This window comes from Gopherus evgoodei, chromosome 2, assembly GCF_007399415.2.
Source record: "Gopherus evgoodei ecotype Sinaloan lineage chromosome 2, rGopEvg1_v1.p, whole genome shotgun sequence".
NCBI lineage: Eukaryota > Metazoa > Chordata > Testudines > Testudinidae > Gopherus > Gopherus evgoodei.
The window spans coordinates 39,825,329-39,847,770 of record NC_044323.1 but is presented as its reverse complement, the minus strand read 5'-3'; the positions used below and the strand labels follow the sequence as shown (position 1 = coordinate 39,847,770).

At 41.4% G+C, this 22,442-nt stretch overlaps 1 pseudogene; it reads left to right on the top strand.

Annotated features, from left to right (window-relative positions):
- The first annotated feature begins 910 nt into the window (after positions 1-910).
- Positions 911-19,465, top strand: LOC115645569 (annotated as a pseudogene).
- The last annotated feature ends 2,977 nt before the right edge of the window (positions 19,466-22,442 follow it).

Below are 22,442 nucleotides of genomic sequence, written 5' to 3'. Positions count from 1 at the left end.
CATTGTGTAGACAAGACATGTACTATGGGAGTGGGATTGTCCTGTACAGTCAGCCTGACCCCTTCTACTTCTACCACCAGGAAATGCGGTGGTAATATTCACTAGTTCAACAATATAATGTACAGAACTGTTGAATATTCCCACTGCAGGTATTTAGAAAAATGTCATGACCTTTCTTGAAGAAGGCCCTTGGAAGTGTTATATGACAGTTGTCTAGTCCCTACACAGGAAAGCTAGAAATTACCTTTGAAATGCACTGTTTCTGAGATGCCTTTTGGCCAAATGTGTATGTTGAGGCTGGCACATCTGGCAATCCTAATTCAGCAATCTTTGTTTTCAGAATTAAAATTCTGCTTGTCCTGCCAGGAGATTTTCACTGAATAATGCTGTAAAGTTAATTCCTTACCTTCCAGACAGTCGGAAATGTGAGCTGCTACCAATGTTACTGGAATACTGGAAGTGTTGTCTCACTATCTGTCTGAGGTGTACAGTTTAAATGTAGCGGCTGAGCTTTTATCTGTGTTCTGCTGCAGGCTTGACACTGTTAGCTCCCTAATATCTTTTAGCAATTTCATTGGCCTGGAAACCCAACAACTGACCCAACGTTGTCCCAGGAACCTCACTGAATTGTAACCACTTTGTTTATCACCTGCATTTCTATGGAAAGAGACTTTTCCCTCAGTAAAGAGCGATTCACTTACAAAAGCAAAGTTTGCTCTGTTAATTCCTACTATTTCAAAATGCCACATGTGACAGGATAGTTCCTTATTTAGAGCCCAGAGCTTTCCCCTGATCTGTCAGCCCTATGAAACATAGTAGGACCTACCAGCCGGCTCCTTACAGGAGGATTTTGTTGACAGCAACTAATTACCATTCATTACTTAGTGGAAAGGAAGAAAGGAATGAAACATTTGCCATGACATTCTCCACATTGGTTGTTTTCTTCTCTCTCATTCACAGTACTTTGCAGCTGCTGGGTAAGTCTCCATTGTGTGTCCACTTAAACATTGGATATTAAAGATATTTACCTCATGCTTTTCCTTGGGAATTTTGATACTCTTTCGTGTAGAGTCTGGCTACTCTTTCTTTGTTATTAACTTATAGCTGTGATGTGTGGGACCCCGCCTCAGGGAAAGTTGCAGATTCACATAGGATGGACAGGAAGGCACAGGGCCTAGCAGGATATCAGAAAAAGATACAGAGGGAGAGATAGGACAGAAACTTTAATTCTGAATGTCGTGACTTGCAAATGGTTGTGGCCAACTTATTGATGGCTGTGCATGGGTGTGCAATGGGAGAAGGAGGTGTAAATAGCTTTCTCTGCCTTCCCTTGCAATGACACCCCTTGTGCAGTGATCAGCCCTAGGACGGTTGCTTTGTGGAACCATTTCTTCATGGCAGCATTATCCAGGTCTCTACCCTTTTTGAGGAAGAGACTACAAGAGCTTCCCCCCCACATTAGGCTGGAGTCTCATTTCTGATCTGGTCAGTGTGTTTACATGATGGATGAAGGAATGGATGTAGATGATAAAGGGTAATCTACACTTCAGTCGGAGGTGTGAATTCAGCTCAGGTCGGCATACCCATTCTAACTTTACTCTAGCTAGTACTAGTAAAAATAGCAGCGAAGATGTGGCCGCTCAGGCTTCAGTGCAGACTAGCAACACGAGTACATGCCTAGGGTTTCAGGCAAGCTTGTATAGCCTGAGCTGAAGCCCATGCAACTATTTTTAGCTGTGCTAGTTAGCTTTAATCTAACACAAGAATGCCTGCCCGAGCTGCCATCACTTCTTTGACTGCAGTGCAAACATACCCAAACATATAAAGTATATGTGTGCATGCACGTAGATAGAAAGACCCAATATTTTTAAAAGTGACATGATTTTGTGTGCCTCTGTGTTTTGAGCGCCCAACTTTAAACAATTTCAGGGGCTGGATTGGGGCAAGCGTGCAAAAATCACTAGTTAGATATGAAATCTTAAGTCATATTGTAGGCTGAGCTGTTAGGCTGACCTATTATTAAGATTGCCCAACACTCTCCATTATAAGGCCATCCTTTTAGTTGCTTATCACTTTGCCAAACTTTAATTGTTTGGGCTGAAATTTTTCATGGATATCTTCCTCGGGCTGAATTTTTTTGATTCAACCACTTCTGAGAATGCAGTTAGGGAAAATAAAGTTGTTTTTCAATATTAAATTCTGATGACTATGGCTTTGGAGAAGAGACTGTATAATTGGCAGGGGCTACCCTTTGTGTCTGGGATCTGGCTTATGCCATTCCTGTGGAAATCTGTCTGAATTTGGTCAAGTTATAAGCCTTTGGAAAATCACAGTTGGCACATATTCCGTGGAGATTCTGTCTTCATAGAGCATATCTGAGCTTCTCTCAGCTACTAGTGTTGACTAAACTGCATGAGTCGTCCCCAGCGTTCAGCTGAGCATGTTCCATCCTCTCTCAGCTCTTACAGCTGATCAGACTGCTCATGCACCATTCCCATGGGGTAACATAGTCTCACAGTTCATACATGTGACCAGACTGCACATGCACCATCGACACAGAGTGACTGTGGGGGAAGTCCTGTGCATAGATGGAGGCATGGGATTGGCTAGGGCAGGCTAGGCCTGGGAGCCAGGGAAGGAAACGGGTGGAGAGAGAGTGGATGGAGAACTGAAATTGAATGGTGAGCCAGGGGAGACTGGGACAGACAGGGCAAGGAAACTGGCAACTGGAACCAGCTGGAGGTGGGAGGAGGTGCAAGGAGGGAATACAGATTTAATGAGGAGCCAGGCTGCATGGGGGATAACTGGGATTGGCTGGGAAAACCGACTGGGACAAGAAGCCAAGGGAGGGGAGAACAAGGAGTCTGGAGAAGGAGACTGGCACTGGGAGCCAGTGAGGACAGAGAGCATGGCCAGGGAGATAAGTGACTGGAGCCTGGGGAGATATGAGGGACACATCAGGGAGTGGTGGAGGGAACTGGGAATAGCAAGACAGAGAGACTTGGAGCATGATGGGGGAGATGTGGACTGGGAGAAACTGGTAGAGAGAGTCTGGAGTGGGAGACTAGGACTTGTACAGCAAGGAAATTGGGACTGGGACCAGTAGCCTGAGGAGTGGAGACTAGATGAGGAGAATGGGCTTGGGACTGGGAGTCAGTACAAGGACTGGGGCAGGGTTCAAGACTGGGGACAAAGGAGTCTGTGCCATCTAGAGCACTCTCACCTTCTGTCATAAACAGATGGTTAAGGGTCAATGTCTCTTTTACCTGTAAAGGGTTAAGAAGCTCAGTGAACTTGGCTGACACCTGACCAGAGGACCAATGGGGGGACAAGATACTTTCAAATCTTGGTAGAGGGAAGTCTTTGTTTGTGCTGTTTGTTTTGTTCATTGTTCGCTCTTGGGGCTAAGAGAGGCCAGACATGCAACCAGGTCTTTCTCCAATCTTTCTGAATCAGTGTCTCATGTTTCAAAATAGTAAGTACTAGCTAGAAAAGGCAGATAAGTCTTATGTTTGTTTTCTTAACTTGCAAATGTGTATTTTGTTGGAAGGAGTTTTACCTCTGTTTGCTGTAACTTGGAATATCAGGCTGGGGTGGGGAGTCCCTGTAGTCTATATGAGCTGAATACCCTGTAAACATTTTCCATCCTAATTTTACAGAGATAATTTTTACTTTTTCTTTTTTTAATTAAAAGCTTTCTTTTTTAAGAACCTGATTGATTTTTTTCCCCTTGTTTAAGACCCAAGGGGATTGGGTCTGAACTCACCAGGGATTGGTGGGGGGGAAAGGAGAGCGGGAAGGTTAATTCCTCTATGTTTTAAGATCCGAGGAGTTTGGATCAGTGTGGCCTCTCAGGGTAACCCAGGGAGGGGAAAGTCTGGGAGAGGAAAAGGAGGGGAAATGGTTTATTTCTCCTTGTTTTAAGACCCAAGAGGTTTGGGTCTTGGGTTCCCCAGGAAAGGTTTTGGGGGAACAGAAAGTGTGCCAAACACTATATTTTGGCTGGTGGCAGCGTTATCAGATCTAAGCTAGGAATGAAGTTTAGAAGTGTCTATGCAGGTCCCCACTTTTGGACGCTTAAGTTCAAACTGGGGGAAAAATACCTTGACACCTTCAGAGCCTGAAATGGAACTCATGATCCCTGAAGCTCACCATTCCTCTGCTGTCAGAGGCAATTGTCCGTGGGCATGGGTGAGCATGAGTGACAGTTCATCTGAATGCCCACCCTTCCCCTTTCACCTACGTTTAAGGCTATCTTGGATTTTGTGAGCAAAACCACATTTAAGATACTCACTCACTCCTAGCTCTGCCCCCTCCCTGCAAAAAAAATTCAGAAGTTTAGAAGACTATACAAAATAGAATTGTACTAATATAATTCAACTCCTGGTTTGATTTTAATGTTGCTGTTGCTTTAGAATTGATGGTATTTTACAATTAATACCATACATTGGTGGACTCTGACAGATTTTGCATTCCATAGAAGCACAGACTGCATAACAGAGTCTATTTGGGCCAATCATAATTAATATTGCACAACTTTCTTCCCTTTCCAGGTGACACTGAAAGATTTTGGACTACAGATTCTTTGACAGGTTTCCACTACCAGATAAACTCCCAATCAGTTCTAACATGGCACCAAGCAAGGAAAAGCTGCCAGCAACAGAATGCAGAATTATTAAGCATCACAGAGATACAGGAGCAAACATACCTGAGAGGTAAAGCAACAAAGTAATCAAGAGTGAAAAAGCTGCACTGAAGTTAATGGAAAATCTCGCATTGATGTCAGTGGGACCAGGGTTCACCCACAGTGATATTTCTGTTTTTGTGTCAACTCTAAATATATCTCAATGGCCTGAGAAACCTTTTCAGTGAGGCAGCAGCATTTATGCCACCCTTTAAAAGGATAAAACACATCCCCCCACCCACTAGCCTGCAGTACAGGAAGACTGGCCATTCCCCTTTCGGGGAGCATAGTGACATTGGCCATTATAGTTGGTCCTATCTTGCATTCCGTGAAAAACAAGAAGCAAGTCCTGGTGCAAAGATTGTCTCCACATCTCTGCTTCCTCCCACTACTGTTCAGGAGTAGCCATAATCTGATCCATAGATTATATGTTTCCTGTAATCTTTAGTGATTATTTATAACTCCGAGAGAATACATGAAGCTAGTTAGTTTCATGCTAATATGAGTGGACTTTACATGCATCAACTTCCAATAATGCCAGTGGAGTTAATAATTTAAACTTCTTTATAAAAGTCATGAAGGAAGCTTCATAAACACCAGTCTGGAACAGGACCAGAAGAGAGCTAATGAATCTTTCATGTGCTATGTTTGTGCTGAAATGGAAAGTTCATTTATTCCTTTAATTTCCTACAGAAATCTCTGTAACCTTTACAAATATATGCTTACATGTATATTGTGTTCCTATTTTCATCTATATATTTAACTAATTGGAAAAGCGATATTTTTATTGATTTGCTCTGTCTCAGAAATGTAGATTTCCTATTTTTAGTTTTACTTCTTTTGATTCAAAGTTTCATTTAATTTCTTTTGAAATTTAGAGATAACTAAAAATATGGATTCTGCTCTCTGGATTGGACTTAATAGTTTGAATTTTAACAGTGGATGGCAGTAGATTGGTAGCAGTCTGCTCAGATATTTAAACTGGGCTCCAGGTAAGTAAATCTGTTTATAATAATCAAAATTGATCTTCTGCTGGTGTAAAGTGGTATAGCTCCACTGAAGTCACTGATTTACACTAGGGCCTGGTCTACACTACAAGTTTGTCTCGAATTTAGCAGCTTTAAACTGAATTAACCCTGCACCCGTTCACCCAACGAAGCCCTTTATTTCGATATAAAGGGCTCTTAATATCGATATCTGTACTCCTCCCCGACGAGGGGAGTAGTGCTCAAATCAGTATTGCCATTTTGAATTAGGGTTAGTGTGGCCACAATTCGACAGTATTGGCTATCCCACAGTGCACCATTGTGTCCACTCTGGACAGCAATCTGAACTCAGATGCACTGGCCAGGTAAACAGGAAAAGCCCTGCGAACTTTTTAATTTCATTTCCTGTTTGCCCAGCGTGGAGCACTGATCAGCACAGGTGACCATGCAGTCCTAGAATCAAAAAAGAGCTCCATCGTGGACTGTACAGGAGTTATTGAATCTGGTCTCTGTATGGGGACATGAATCTGTTCTATCAGAACTCTGTTCCAATAGACAAAATGCCAAAACATTTGAAAAAATCTCCAAGGCCACGATGGACAGAGGCCAGAACAGGGAGTCAACATAGTGCTGCATGAAACTAAGGAGCTGAGACAAGTGTACCAGAAAGCCAAATAATCAAATGGACGCTCATGGAGGGAGGGGCAACTGGTGACTGCAGCTATCCCACAGTTCCCGCACTCTCCAAAAAACATTTGAATTCTTGGCTGAGCTCCCAAAGCCTGAAGGGTCAAAAACATTGTCTTGGGTGGTTTAGGGTATATGTCGTCATTCCCCCACATCCATGAAAGCAAAGGGAAAAAAATCGTTTCTCACCTTTTTTCGATGTCACCGTATGTCTACTGGATGCTGCTGGCAGATGTGGTGCTGCAGCGCTACACAGCAGTATCCTCTTCCCTTCCCTTCCTGGTGGCAGACGGTACAGTATGACTGATATCCGTCATCATCATCCCTTGAGTGCTCCTAGCTGGCCTCAATGAGGTCAGCCAGGGACTCCTGGGCAAAAATGTGAATGACTCCAGGTCATTCTCTTCTTTAAGCTTTGTCTAATGGAGATTCACTCCTGCCTGGAATATCATAGCAGCCGGAGGCTGCCCTCCCCCACCCCCGACCTTTGATCTCTGCTTGCAGAGGCAATAAAAGTCAGTGTTTTTTCTTATCATGCATTCTTTATTACTTCATCACACAAATGGGGGGATAACTGCCAAGGTAGCCCAGGAGGGGTAGGGAAGGAGGGAAGCAATGCGTGGGATTGTTGCAGGGGCAGCCCCGAGAATGGCATGCAGCTCATCATTTCTGCGGGATGTCTGGGGATCTGACCCAGAGCAGCTGTTTGCCTCTCTGGTTCTTTAGTAGGCTTGCCTGATATTCTAGGCAGGACTGACTCTCCATTAGACAAAACTTAAAGAAGAGAATGACCTGGGGAGTCATGCCCATTTTTGTCCATGCGCCTCCAACCGACCTCACTGAAGCCAGCCAGGAGCACCCAGGACAGCAGCAGATGGTACCGTATGACTCCTGTGGCACCTTATAGACTAACAGACGTTTTGGAGCATGAGCTTTTGTGGGTGAATACCCACTTCATCAGATGCATGTAGTGGAAATTTCCAGGGGCAGGTATATATAAGCAAGCAAGCAAGCTAGAGATAACGAGTTTAGTTCAATCAGGGAGGATGAGGCCCTGTTCTAGCAGTTGAGGTGTGAGTTGAGGTGTGAAAACCAAGGGAGGAGAAATTGCTTTTGTAGTTGGCAAGCCATTCACAGTTTCTGTTTAATCCTGAGCTGATGGTGTCAAATTTGCAGATGAACTGAAGCTCAGCAGTTTCTCTTTGAAGTCTGGTCCTGAAGTTTTTTTGCTGCAGGATGGCCAGGGAGGTCTGCTATAGTGTGGCCAGGGAGGTTGAAGTGTTTTCCTACAGGTTTTTGTAAATGGACACAAATCAGATATTAGGAATTGCAATATACGTCTGTTAGTCTATAAGATGCCACAGGATTCTTTGCTGCTTTTACAGATCCAGACTAACTCAACTACCCCTCTGATACTGTACAGTATGACTGGTAACCGTCATTGTCAACTTACAAAGCAGCAGATGGTACAATAGGGCTGCCAACCATCTTTGCTAACTTGCAAAGCAGCGGACGGTACAGTAGGGCTGGTAACCATCTTTGCTAACTTGCAAAGGCAAGGGGATGCTGCTGTGTTGCGCTGCAGTACCATGTCTGTTAGCAACATCCAGTAGACATACAGTGACAGTGAATAAAGGCTGAATGGGTGCTATGGTTGCTGTGCTATGGCATCTGCCTGGACAATTCAGGGAAAAGGGCGCGAAATGATTGTCTGCCATTGCTTTCACTGAGGGAGGATTGACTGATGACATTTACCCATAACCACCCATGACAAATTTTTGGCCCCATCAGGCACTGGGATCTCAACCCAGAATTCCAATAGGCAGGGGAGGCTGCGGGAACTATGGGATAGCTACGGGATAGCTATCCACAGTGCAATGCTCTGGAAATCGATGCTAGCCTAGATACATGGACACACACAGCCGAATTAATGTGATTAGTGCGGCCACATGCACTCGACTTTATACAATCTATTTCCAAAATTCAGTTTCTGTAAAATTGGAATAATCCCATAGTGTAGACATACCCTTTCTGATGGTCTGCCCTATCATTTTTAAGAGTAAAATTCTCTGATACACATTATAGATTTCAACTCCAGTATTTTTTATTATTACAAGCATGGAACTTGTCTATAGAAATGAGTATCATTTGGAGTTAATAATCACCAAACAGATGTGATCCAAATTTTTCCTTAAAATGTAATCCAAAAATGAAAAATATAAATTGAAACTTCCAGAAGCAGCAAAATATTTAGGAAATAAAGGTATTGCATCTTCTTCACATTTCTAAATATTACACACTGTTAGAGTAAAACTGATGCTTCATCAAAAATCTTCAACACATTCTATTTAGAAACAGGCACCACCGCATTCTTTGATGACAGTGTAACTGGAATAATGCAGCAGAAATCAAGCCCACTGTTGCTTATATAGTCTATAACATATTTTCTGATTTTTATTTCTAGGGCCAGTTGCATGAAAACTTGATTATAACTTGTATGTGTTCATCTGCTCTTGTAGCTTATTTGTTGCTGAAATCAATAATTCAATGCTTGTGACAGGGTATGATTTGGGGGGAACATGATAGTTTCCAAGCTGCTTCCACAAAATAAACTCTGGCCATGTAAGTTGACAAATGAACAGCTGCTCATAGTAGATTGTGCAGATATTCAAAATATGATCATGTGAACTGCTAGGCTTCTCCTCAGTAGGTCTTGAATATACCCATGGGCTCCACTGGGCTTGGCTCTTTGATTAAAGAAAAAGGAAAAAAAGGGGATCTGTCTTCCAAATTCCACCCACTTCTGCCACCCACTTGTGGCACATAAGACATCACTCACAATAACTTGTGTGGATCTATCCTTCCCTCTCCACCCTTTCTGATATGTACAATGAAGTTATCAACAATGTTGACATTTAAATTATCATTACTGGGTATCTGCATTAACACCTCACAGAAATGAACAGGGCAGTTCACACACTCGGAGCTATTGCTCCAGGGTCTCTGCAGACACATCTCTGCAGCTTACACCAGGTCTGCACTACAAAGTTATGTCAACGTAAGCCACCTTGTGTCGATTTAGGCCTTGGCTACATTTGCTAGTTAGAGCACATTAACTCAGTCCTGGGTGCCCTAACTCCCGAGGTGTCCACACTGGCATGGTATGTAGAGCACCCTGACTCCGCGGCTGGAGTGCCCCTGGTAATCCACCTCCATGAGAAGCATAAAGCTTGTTGCGCCACAGCTGGAGTGCCGCAGTGGCAGTGTGGACACCCTGGTCTGTTAATATGCTCTGATCGGCCTCCAGAAGTGTCCCACAATGCCTGTGCTAGCCACTCTAGTCATCACTTCGAATTCTACTGCCCTGCCTTCAGGTGACCAACTGTCAGACCTGCCCTTCAAATTCTCTGGGAATTTTGAAATTCCCCTTCGTGTTTGCTCAGCAAGGCGTGGAGTGCTCTCAGCACATCTTTCCGGGTGACCACGCCTCCACGCGCCAGGCGATCCCCAGTATGTTTAGTGTTTAGGGGTGGGGAAGGAAGCTGTCTAATCCCAGCTGTGCTCCAGCTGTAGGAATTATACCTATGGGCAGATATCAAGGGCCATGAGAGAAAGGGGCCATGACCAGGACGCACTGCAGTGCAGGGTTAAAGTGAAGGAGCAGCGGAATGCCTACCACAAAGTGTGGGAGGCAAGCCACTGCTCCAGTACTGCCCCCGTGACCTGCCATTTCTACAAAAAGCTGGACGCGATACTTGGGGGTGACCCCACCTCTATAATGAATAAATGGGAATCTTGACTTGGAACAGAGGTTATTTTATATTTTACCTTTGAATTTTGCAGGAATACTGTGTCCAGTCCTGGTATCCACAATTCAGAAATCATGTTGATAAATGGGAAGGGGTTCAGAAAAGATCCGTGAAAATGATTAAAAGATTAGAAAATATGCCTTATAATGATAGATTCAAGGAGCTCACTCTGTTTAGCTTACCTAAGAGAAGGCGATGGGGTGACTGTCTGTATATATCTACATGGGGAACAAACATTTAATAATGAGCTCTTCAGTCTAGCAGAGAAAGGTACAACACAATCCCGTGGCTGGAAGTTGAAGCCAGAAAAATTCAGACTGGAAATAAGGAGTAAATGTTTAATAGTGAGAAAAATTAACTATTGGAACAATTTACCAAGAGTGATGGTAGATTCTCCATCACTGAAATTTTTTAAATCAGGATTGGCTGTTTTTCTACAAGCTCTGCTCTAGGAATTATTTTGGGGAAGTTCTGTGGCCTGTGTTATACAGGAGGTCAGGCTAGATGATCCCAAGGTACCCTTCTGGCCTCAGAATCTATTAACTTTTTTCAGTTTGATTAATCTGTGCAGCTGATAGCACTCTACATCTAGTTAGTTTAACAATCATAAAGGCAAGAGAGATCACCAAAAAATTGTTCCTTCCATTGGTGACATGATGTTTTGCAGTGATTACATGGAGATTCTGTTTTATATGTTTGTTAAAGGAAGCCCCTTTCCAGCCCCTGGTAAACTCTGTGCCATGCTGAATCCCAGAAGAGCTTCTAAATGGGAAAACCAGGCATGTAATCAGAAACGTGGCTACATTTGTAAAAGGGGAAACTCCACTTTAGAGTCTCTCAATATGCCTTTAGGTAAGTGTGTCAATTTAATATAAGGTGATTTGGTTTGTTGTTTTGTTTTGTTTTTGGTAGAAATTGCAGCCTGCAAAGATGTGCAATAGATAAAAAGGAGATGCATTTTGATCACTATGAAATTGCAGTAGAAGTTATTTATTTAGCCAAGAATAATACCTTAAAAACACCCATGTGCGTATGTGCATGCCTTTGTGCACAAGCAGATGGGGACACACAATTTTCTATACTGCTTGGTACAAAAGGCCATTATTCTGCCCTTATCCTATATTAACCACTCTGGGAAGAATTCCATTATTCCATTCATCTAAAGCAGGGTGGCTCAATTTTACACAACTAAAAGCCATATTGGCAATTTGACAGGAGCCAAGGAACGAATTTGCATAAACCATAATTGTAATTTCATGTCCCTAATTGCACAACAGGCACACACCACAGCCAGTCCTAACCTTTAATGTAAAGAGTCAATCTGTGATGACTACAGCATGTAATGCTTCATGTCCATCTGAGCAGGACAGCAGGAGCACTAGTTTCCATTATCCACATCTCTGTATTAAAAAGCAGCCATGGGCTACATTTTACATTTCCTTGGACTACATTTAGACTGCAGGCTGCCTTTGACCTAAAGCATAGAAATGACAAGTTAGTAGCAGTCATATGCTATACCTAGAAACGATCTTCAATAGGCTGTTTCCCAGAGATGCTTTGAAAGTTGCTGTAAATGCTCAGTGACAAACTTATTAAACTAGAGAGAGATTTTATTTAAGAATATTTTAACAGACAATAATAACATGAAAAAGAAACAGGTGAAGATTTTTTAAAAAGGGGACCAAAAATTAGAGTCTGAAACCTGTATTTAGTCACCTAAGTGGCCCAGTGTAAAAGGTGACAATTTAAAGATCAGACAATTAGTTGCAATAGTTTTCAAAATTATTTTTGTTACTGATAAGCAGTTACTAGAGATTTAGACCATGAATGTCAATACCTGAAATTTCTAGGGAGCTGCCCTATATGACAAGTCTGGGTAGCTCTGTCCAAGTGTGAGTATTTTATGATATTTAGACGTTTAAATGATAAAGAAACATATTTTATTTATATTCACATTTAATATATTTATAATTAGTCATATTTCAATTCTTACTAGAATGTTCTTGAATTTCTGACCTCAAATTTCACCTATATTCAGCTAGATCTCCTGTATTTTATGCACAGTAACAGAAAATACTGACAGTCTCATTTACATTGTTCCCTTTTACATTGCTCTAAAATATTTTTATTTTTATTTTAGATCCCTTGGGGCCTATTAAATGCCCAGATGGGTGGCTGTCATACTCAGGTCACTGTTACATGATTCACAGAGAGCCCAAGGTATGGAAAGAAGCTTTGACTTCATGTAAGAACCAAGATGGAAATTTGGCGAGTATGCATAATATTGCAGAGAACAGCTTTATTGTTTCTCAGCTTGGCTACAGTAAGTATTTCTCAACTGTTTTGTCTGCAGTATTTATAATGAACAGTTAGCTGGTTTTTATTTTGAACACTACTGCTGACATTTATAGCCAAAGAATAGACCAGACTTAATGGGTGTTTTTTATATAAACACAGAAGAATATTTTTGTTTACTTATGAAGTAAAAATCTAAGTATTAAAAAAGTTGTACAGTAGGAAAGGAAAAATTCTATAGCCCCTGAACCCCAGCTTGTGTGAGCCAACCTGCTTTCTTAGTACATAATGGGTGAATCTTGTGCTTCCAACCCCAGTTCCATGTACTGGAGCCTGATGAGTTCTGCAGTGACGAAAGTCTTCTCAGCTCGGCCTCAAGCCAACATTTGAAAATGTGCTTAACTTTAAGCACTGGAGGAGTCCCATTAAAATTGATGGAACTACTCATGCTTAAAGTTGAGCATGGGCTTAAATACTTTGTTGCATTGGGGCCCTAGTGAAGAACAGCTAGGAAAAAACAACTCTGCTACTTCGTACAAACAAAATATGGGCTATTGTGGTTGGTATCAGCATAAGTTATTTCAGCTTCCTCTCTCTCTAAGAAACCACCAAGTTCCTCCTCCCGTTTGTTTCATGGCCTGCAGGAGACAGTCATGCTGAAGTGTCTCCAAAGAGTTTTTGGGCTGTCAACATTTGGGAAAATGTATTTTTTTTATGAAGAGAAGTCAAAAAGGTGAACAGGGTACACAGAACTTCATCAAATATGTGCCAGGCCAATCACCACAACCAGTGCTGAATTGTGGGATAGCTGGTCTGGTTCTGCAGTTTTCCAGTCAATGGCAGCCCTCTGTTGTTAAGAGGGATGCTATTGCTCAATCCCAGTACCCCTAAGGCCACTGCTGACAGAAGACAGAACCAGGCACAAACCAGCATATTCCTGCCTTTATTTTATTGTTTTAAGTTATCAATAAAGTTTGTCAAAATTTGTTTGTATCCCTCCTCTGCCATTTGCAAAGAGCATATGTCTCTTTACTAAAGGCAAGATTTTTCAAGTGAGTCTAAGACTTAGCCATGTTAAAATGAAGGCCAACTTACCCCTCACAGCAGAGAGGGATGTGAAGGAGCAACCTACATTTTTTGCTAAAGGAGAAAGACTTACCATAACTCTCTTAGTGCTATATCCCAACATCCATGACTGAAATCTCATTCCAGACATGGAAATGTACTCTATTACCAGTAAAAACATCATTAACACACCAACTGCTTTTATGTTAGAGCCAACAGAAGAGCTGTGGATTGGACTGAATGCCCTTAAGATTCAAATGTATTTTGAATGGAGTGATGGGACTCCTGTGACATATATTAAATGGTTACGCGATCAACCAAGCTATGTAAAGAGACAAGAAGATTGTGTTGTTATGAAGGGACAGGTAAAATAATCCAATTATTTTTCATAGATCTGTAGATTTGAAGGCCAGAAGGGACAGCTGTGATCATCTAGTCTGACCTCCTGCATAACACAAGCCATAGAACTTTCCCTAAATAATTCTAGAGCAGCACCTTTAGAAAAATATTGAATATTGATTTAAAAATGTGACTGCTGGAGAATTCACCATGATCCTGGGTAAATTGTTCCAAGAGTTAATTTATTCTCACTGTTAAGAATTTATGCCTTTTATTGATGCTAATCAATACATAGTTCAGGCTTAAACTGCCATTTATTATAAGCCTGATCCTGAAATATTCACATACCTCTCTTCTCCATAACCTTACCAAAAACACATTACACCACTTGAAATTTCACGTGCCAGATCTCAGCCTGACTAATCAGACAGGTCATTTATAAGATGTCTGAGATCAAAAGTGAAGGATATTATTTTCCTAATGTCTTTTAGCATTTCATATCTTCTAAAAAACTCCTCCCAGAAATTCCAAAATTGTTTTGTTATTATGGTCATAGCAACAAGTGGTGCCTTTGGTTTTAGTGGCTCACAGTGATTTATTTGTTGTTATTATAAGTGGCTATTGCATACTCAGTTTTCTAATCCACTAGACATTACTCCAGGGAAGTGACTCAGCTTCTGAGTTTGTTTCCCCATCTGTAAACCTAAGATATGTATATACCTTCTTAAGGCTGTGGACATCTTAAATCCTACATTACTTCTGACTGACTGCTTTTACAACCGTAAATACCTTTTAACGTGGGTTTTTTTGTTTGTTTTGCTTTGCTTTTTTGTGTACAATGTCCTAGGTTTTAAAAAGCCAAACACTGAAAAGACATACATTTTATGATGTGGAATATTATTCACCCTCCCTCTCCCTGCAAATGGGTCATGAGCAGGATTGGAGCCTCTAGTTCTAGTGCCCGGGTCTCAATCAGTTGAGCTTACCAAGTAACTGGTAGTAGTTGCAGACTGTTGTCCTCTATGTGGACAAGCCAGAGGAGGGGTATGAGACACATATTTGTTGCTGACAGCAGAGGGATGTTGAAACTCTGGATTCCTGGAGAGTTCTGGAAGGGAGTGTTCTCTTGTAGTTACAAACCCTAATTTCCTCTACCTCCTTCCCCAGCCTTTTACCCCTGCCCCGAGCACAGTGTTTCTCAAATGTGGCCACCATGACTGTATGCAGCCACCAGGGGCTATTCTTGTGGCCACAGCTTCCTGGGCAATGATTTGGGGGTGAGGGGGAGAGGGGAAAACAGTGACCCCTCCCCAGGGGCCACCAGCAGTGGTTGCACTCCACCCCCCTCTGGGGAGATACAAGCTGCAGGAGAAGACAATTAGTCAGTTCCCCACCTTCCTGGGGGCGGTATGGCTGGGCTTCAGCCCTAGGGTGGCAAGTGGCAGGCTCCAGCCACAGGGCTTTGGGCTCCGTTCCCTGGCTGGGTGATGGTGGGCTCTGGTCCCTTCTGGTCCCTGCTGCCTTCCACAGTGCCCCATCACCCATGCTCCCACTGCCTCTGTACCCATCCAGGGTTTAATTTGTCTCCGAGCTTGCCAGGGCCGAGTAAGTCTGCTGTGAAAAGCGATATTAACAAACAAAAAATATCACTTTTCACATCACACTTACTTATAGCTAGCAAGTTTTTTTTTAAAGAAAGAAACAAAGAAACAAGGAAAAATACAAGAACATTCAAAGCACCTTATTTGTGTTTCTATTCTGTTTAGGTCCAGTAAGGAATAGAGACAACTGTACATTTTTATTATTGAGCCTGCAAATAAATAAATACCTACATACATAAATTAAAATGATTTGGACATGTATATGTGCATATTAATTTGTTTTTCCTAAAGTTAATTAAGTATTTTAGGAAAAATTGTCAGAGCAGTCACCAGCAAGAGTTGGTGGCCTCATTCTGAGGCCAACAAAAAATTTGTTGTGAGAACCCCTGCCCTAGCATGTACCCTCATAACCTATCTCTGCCTCTTGCAGTCTATCTCTGCTCCTGTGTGCCCCACAACCTGTCTATCCCTTGCACACAGCTTGTGTCTGTCCCATACCACTACTCACCCTCTCCATTCCACTCACTCCATGAAGCCCCTGGCAGGAGCCTAACCAGTCCAAATGGGAACTTTGCAGAAAATAACTGCCAAATTCTAACAAGTCTGATAGTTTTCTGACGTTTATAACCTGGCCAAATTTGGTGGACTTTCATGGGGATGGCAAAAGGCATATCCCTGACACCAGGGCATCCCCCTGCCAAATTACAAGACCCTGCCCCAGTGTTACCAATTCTTGTGATTTTTATCACAAATCTTGCTATATTTGGTGTTTTTCTTACAGCTCCAGCTTCTGAGATTAAAAAATTATATTAAAATCTCAGTTTTGGTTTAACTCTCTCCTTCCAACACATATACTATGATTCTAGCTCTCCTGGCTTCAGAGAAAAGCTTGATAACACAAAGACATTGAACCATAATGAAACCAACAGGCCAATAAAAAGAGCCCAATACTTACTCTTTTTAAAAAATCTCATGATTTTTAAGCCACTCTCATAATTTTAAGTGCTTCATTCGTGATTACTGAGCATCTCAGGTTGGCAATACTGCTGCTCCAAAGATTCCTCATTCATGCCAGGCAGTATGGAAATGTGGCTAGATTTGTTAAAAATAAATAAATGGAAGTAACAAGACACCCAAAACCACCATAAATAAAAACAAAAATCATTTCATGTTGACTGTTTCTCAGCAAAGAACTAATGGCAGATAACTCTTAGGTCTCTTTTACAAAACATGCCACAGGAAAGTTCATCTAGTTAATTATAAAATAATATAATTAATAAATAAAGAGAAATGTCTAACATCAAAACTAATTAACATTTTGTGGGACATTATGATTTATTTTTGTGTGTTTTACACATTCTCTCTCACAAAATTCACTGGCTTTCAATGAGTCTCCTACTCATAAGTGTGACATCTTCATACTTATGGGGACATGGTCAAGCCTGCATTACTCCAGTTCTATTCCTTTCACTGGAGTTACAGTAGTGTAGAACTGGAGTAACACTGTGCTGAATCCGGCACATTACTTTTGGATGCAATCTATACTTATCAACCAACTCATGCAACAGATTAAAAATGAGCATGAGCAAGGAGAGAGGAAGTTAGCAGTTTTCTAAAGATTATGCATCCTTCTTCCTGGACATTCTTTTCTCTTTCCCATCATGTTCAGGATGGATATTGGGCAGCTAATGTTTGTGAAAAGAAACTTGGTTATATCTGCAAAAGGACACCTTTACCACAAGCTCCCAGGGAAGTGGAGAGCATCGATCCAGGCTGCCAGAGAGTAAGTGTGAAATTGATTATATGGGGATCTAAAAAGGTCATTTAACCTATTGGGTTTCATGCTCTTTAAAGTACTTTGTCTCTTCCCTCTATTTAGTAACTACTTTTAAAGGAGCCTGGTGTTTTTTTCCCTTAGCAAGCTGCTCATGTATGTACAGTTTTTATCATTCTTCTTCAGATGCAAATCTACTCTGAATTCATTTTTCATTTATCTGAATGCTTCCATCTCCTCCTTCTTCTTTATAATGGAGTCCGGTTTCCTTCTCAGTAATAGATATACATAGACCATTTTGGTTAACAAAAAGTCTTCACAACATCCTGCGTTTATTTAAGGCTCTTAACCCAATGAAATAACAAACATAGCACCCACCACAGGCCTCTCTGTCTCAAGTCTCAGATATTCTGTCTCTTCATAGTCTTTAGCATCAACAACTAATAAGAAAAGGAAACCAATTCAAAGCAGAGAAGAATCTCCCTTCCCAACTGTCTGGTTCAGATTCCTTACTTGTGGGCTGCTTGGCTGGGCTTTGAACATCCCCAACAGGTGATATTGTTCCTAGTCAGCAAACTTAGCAACTCTCATCTGCCCAGAAATCCACTTGTTTACTCCATGGTGGTTTGGGGTAAGCCTCTGTAGTAGACTCAAGAGGAACAAGTCTAAGCTGGATCACAAGGGGTCCTTCTTTGAATTCTGATGAGCCAGTGTAGTCAGATATTGGTAGCTCTGGTTATATTTGAATAATTTAAATCATTTTTGTATTTCAGGGTTTTAGAGGCCACAATTCATGAGCTACGTAGACATAATTTCCCTCTGAGCTGAGCAAAGTCAGTGTTTTGTTCTTCTGGGGTGTGCGTAACCAAACCTACAAATCAGTGTAAGGCCATCTTGATCAGGAAAGATAATCTTCCACTCCAGGAAAATCATACTAACATAAGAGGAGGAAAAGATGGGTCAGGTGCGAGCTGCCCTGGCAGACCTCCCAGCATCAGCCCCTGAGTAACAACAATACTGATCTCTGTGGAGGCAGGGAGCTTCCTTTTGTTAAATAACAGCCCTGCCTACCTAGTGATCACAGTCTGTCCTGTTTTCTCAAATGAGCTTCATCAATCGATTTCACTTTAATATGTTAAAAGGCAGAACAGAATCAATATGTTAATCTGTCAAGAACTCATGTGTTTGCATCATGTATGTCACAGGGCTGGAAAAGACATGGTTTTCACTGTTACTTGGTTGGACATATATTTGTAACATTCTCAGAAGCAAATAAGACATGTGAAAGGAGCAATGGTTACCTAGCCACTGTGGAAGACAGGTATGAAAAATATTTTTTTTCTACTTTCAAATTTGTGCTAATGATGGAAAAAGCATTGATGGTTTTAAATTTTAAAATACTCTAGAACTTTTCTAGTGCTGAATCAAATACAAAGGATCTATACAGAAAAAAAATGAATGCCTATGTGCCTTGGGGTTTTCTATAGTCTCTGTCTTGGTAGTATCCGAGTGCTTCCCAGGTAAAATTAGATTTGCAGAGATGGTTCCTCATGGGCTAAACGGAGTCTTATGCTCTTCTCCATTTCCTGGTTATAGGAAAGCTTTATTATTTATTCATTTGCTTCTTTTTCCTTGCATGAAAGCTGTAAAATCCCTCATTAGTAAGACCCACCAGTAATCTAGGGAGGGAAAGGAAGAAGCAGCTCTCTTCTTTCTTCTTCCTAATGCTGTTGCCTGTGCCGTGCTCCTTCCTCTCTCAGCAGCCAACCAATCCAAGAGCAGCACCTCACCCTCCACACCACTCCATTCCAGGGTAGGGAAAGGAAAAATGATACTTCAAGGGGTGGTGGGACCACCTGCTGAGCTTCCCAACATCCAGAGCTGCATGCTGCACAGACTAGGGTAAGGAGGGAGAAGTTACTCCAGCCTGGGGGAATGAGCCTTTTCATCCCTAGCCCCCATCACTTAGGATCCACACTGTTCCCTCCCCTACAGCCTTACCACCCTCTGTATTCTTTATTCATACACTTGCCTATACCCTATTAACTGCAGGGGCATTTATTACATAACTTTGTACTGTATCAAAAGCCATAACCTGAGACAGGTTTCTATGGCAGGATATAACTTATTTGTTTCCTAATGTTTTGCAGGTGCTACTTTGGTTTCAGTAGAAGATTTAGCTGAATCCAAATTTCTAGCAGACACTATAGAGCCATATAAAGGAGAGACAAGTGGGTTTTGGACAGGAATATATAGAAACATTGATGGTAATTATTTTAGTTTTGATATTTAATCATACATGTTCTGTATTAAATAGACTGAAAGCTGATTAAAATATGTCATAACAGGCTGCAATAAATAGAAAACAGAAATTCATCTGGAAAGATTACTAAGCAGTTACAAAACACAAATTAGAACTATGGTATTTTAATCTGAAAATCTTACTTGGAGGTTTTGGTTTTACCTAGCAAAAGTATGTCCTGTGAAATATTGTAAAAGAGAGAGATTTCTGACTCTTCGGTTTGGTTTCAGTTTTAGGACCCAAGCATGTAATAAAATCCAAATGGCTGGACCCTTACGCCTGCATGGAGACCTAAGGAATTCAATGGCCTTAAGCTTATTAGCTACGTTTTGTAATAAGTGTCTGAACAGTGTAACAGGATAGATTCTCATACACCTCCTAAGATGCACAACACAGTAGGTGCAGTTCATAGGAAGAGGAGACAAAGGTGCCTTTGCACTGCCCATATTCTTGGCTGTTATGGAGGCCAAAATGAGAACGGTCTATCGAGGTCTCTCACAGATGCCTATGGACTGTACTGCAGTCCAGAATTCACAAAGCACCAAGTGCTGTGGCATGCCCTCTCCCATCCCTTTGAATATCTCCTTGTTCTCCCATCACTACCTCCACCATGGCCCCTACTGCTAGCCTGCAAGGGGGCAGCATATCACATCTTGCATCGCCCTATGCTGCTCCTGTCCCAGGGAAATTCTCCCCATCCCTCCCCTGCAGACAATACCAAACTGGGAGGGATTGCAACTGCTTTGGAGGACAGGGTCAAAATTCAAAATGATCTGGACTAATTGGAGAAATGATCTGAGGTAAACCAGATGAAGTTCAATAAAGACAAATGCAAAGTGCTCCACTTAGGAAGGGACAATCAGTTTTACACATACAGAATGGGAAGAGACTGTCTAGGAAGGAGTATGACAGAAAGAGATCTAGAGGTCATAGTGGACCACAAGCTTAATATGAGTCAACAGTGTTATACTGTTGCAAAAAAAAGCAAACGTTATTCTGGGATGCATTAACAGGTGTGTTGTAAACAAGACACGAGAAGTCATTCTTCCGCTCTACTCTGCACTGGTTAGGCCTCAACTGGAGTATTGTGTCCAGTTCTGGGCACCGCATTTCAAGAGGTGGAGAAATTGGAGAGGGTCCAGAGAAGAGCAACAAAGATGATTAAAGGTCTTGAGAACATGACCTATGAAGGAAGGCTGAAGGAATTGGGTTTATTTAGTTTGGAAAAGAGAAGACTGAGAGGGGACATGATAGCAGTTTTCAGGTATCTAAAAGGGTGTCATCAGGAGGAGGGAGAAAACTTGTTCACCTTAGCCTCTAAGGACAGAACAAGAATCAATGGGCTTAAACTGCCGCAAGGGAGATTTAGGTTGGACATTAGGAAAAAGTTCCTAACTGTCAGGGTAGTTAAACACTGGAATAAATTGCCTAGGAAGGTTGTGGAATCTCCATCTCTGGAGATATTTAAGAGTAGGTTAGATAAATGTCTATCAGGGATAGTCTAGACAGTATTTGGTCCTGCCATGAGGGCAGGGGACCGGACTCGATGACTTCTCGAGGTCCCTTCCAGTCCTAGAGTCTATGAATCTATGAAAAAAATCCCCATGCAGCTCCTTTACAGCCCCTTCACACCTCACTTGACTGGTGTGCAAGGAACAGAGCCAGGGCCAAATTTGGACCCAAAGAATCTTTTTTTTTTCTTTTTCTTTGCTGTCCTGACCTGTGCCTAAGTTCAGAAAACAATGTGAACCTGGCTAGAAGATGTCATCTTTCCACAGCTGCAGACTAGTTAATCAATACTGGTCATGAGCGGTAAGGAAAGAATTAGACTTACGGTTACCAGGAAAACAGGATTTTTGGAGAACAAGGAAAGAAAACGTTGGAATGGAAGGGAGCAAAATTAGCCTCAGTCTAATGTCATCTGAAGGTTTTCACTCCCCTCCCCCGCAATACTTCCAGTATCTTCAAGGTCTTTTAGAAACTATGATGAAAATTTTCAAACCAGGGTACCCAAAGTGAAGTATGTAAGTGTCTATATTTAAGCACTTCAGAAAAATCAGCTTTCTTTTCAGTGGGAGTTACCTACACATGACTTTAGGTACTTAAATAAAAGTTGCCTGACTTTGTGGATTTAGGTGCCTAATCCCCAAGTTTGAAACTTTTGACCCATATACCTGAGAAATATGGGCATATATCATAGAAAACTAGGAAAATGTAATTCTCCATATCTAAGAATGATAATTTGCAAAGATAAAGGCAGTATTTCCTTTGGGAAAGAATAAAGGGAAGTAAAAATCTATTTGCATGTCATGAAATCAGCACCATGAAGATTTTTTTAAATTTTCTTTTTGGAAACTAAGAAAAATAAATATAAATTCAGAGTGACACATATTAACCAAGATTGTCTATAGTGAGTTATGGCTACATTTTTAATGCATTTTGTCATTAGGGTTGTGGTTATGGCTAGACAAAACTGCAGTAGATTTTGTCAACTGGAATAAAGGACAGCCTTCAAGTAATCAGTTTGAGTACTGTGTGGAAATGTCTGCATCGTCTGGGTACTGGAATACCATTCCCTGCTCTTCCCAAAAGGAGTCCATTTGTAAGAAACCAAAGAGTAAGTGATAATGTTAAATCATATGATTTGATGTTGATGGTTTTATTTTAGTAGTAATGCCACAGTACATACACTACAAAATACATACTGTTTGTGCTGTGTGAAGTACAGTGTGTCCACATTTCTCCTTTGCTGTTTGTGATTATGACATAAAGCCAAAAATGTCTGAACATTCACATAAGGTAAATACCACAGATTAAAGGCCCTATTCACAAATTTCATGTGTAAATATAATCTAGAACCAGTTTTTCTGCATTTCACATTCAAATATCAAAAACCTCAG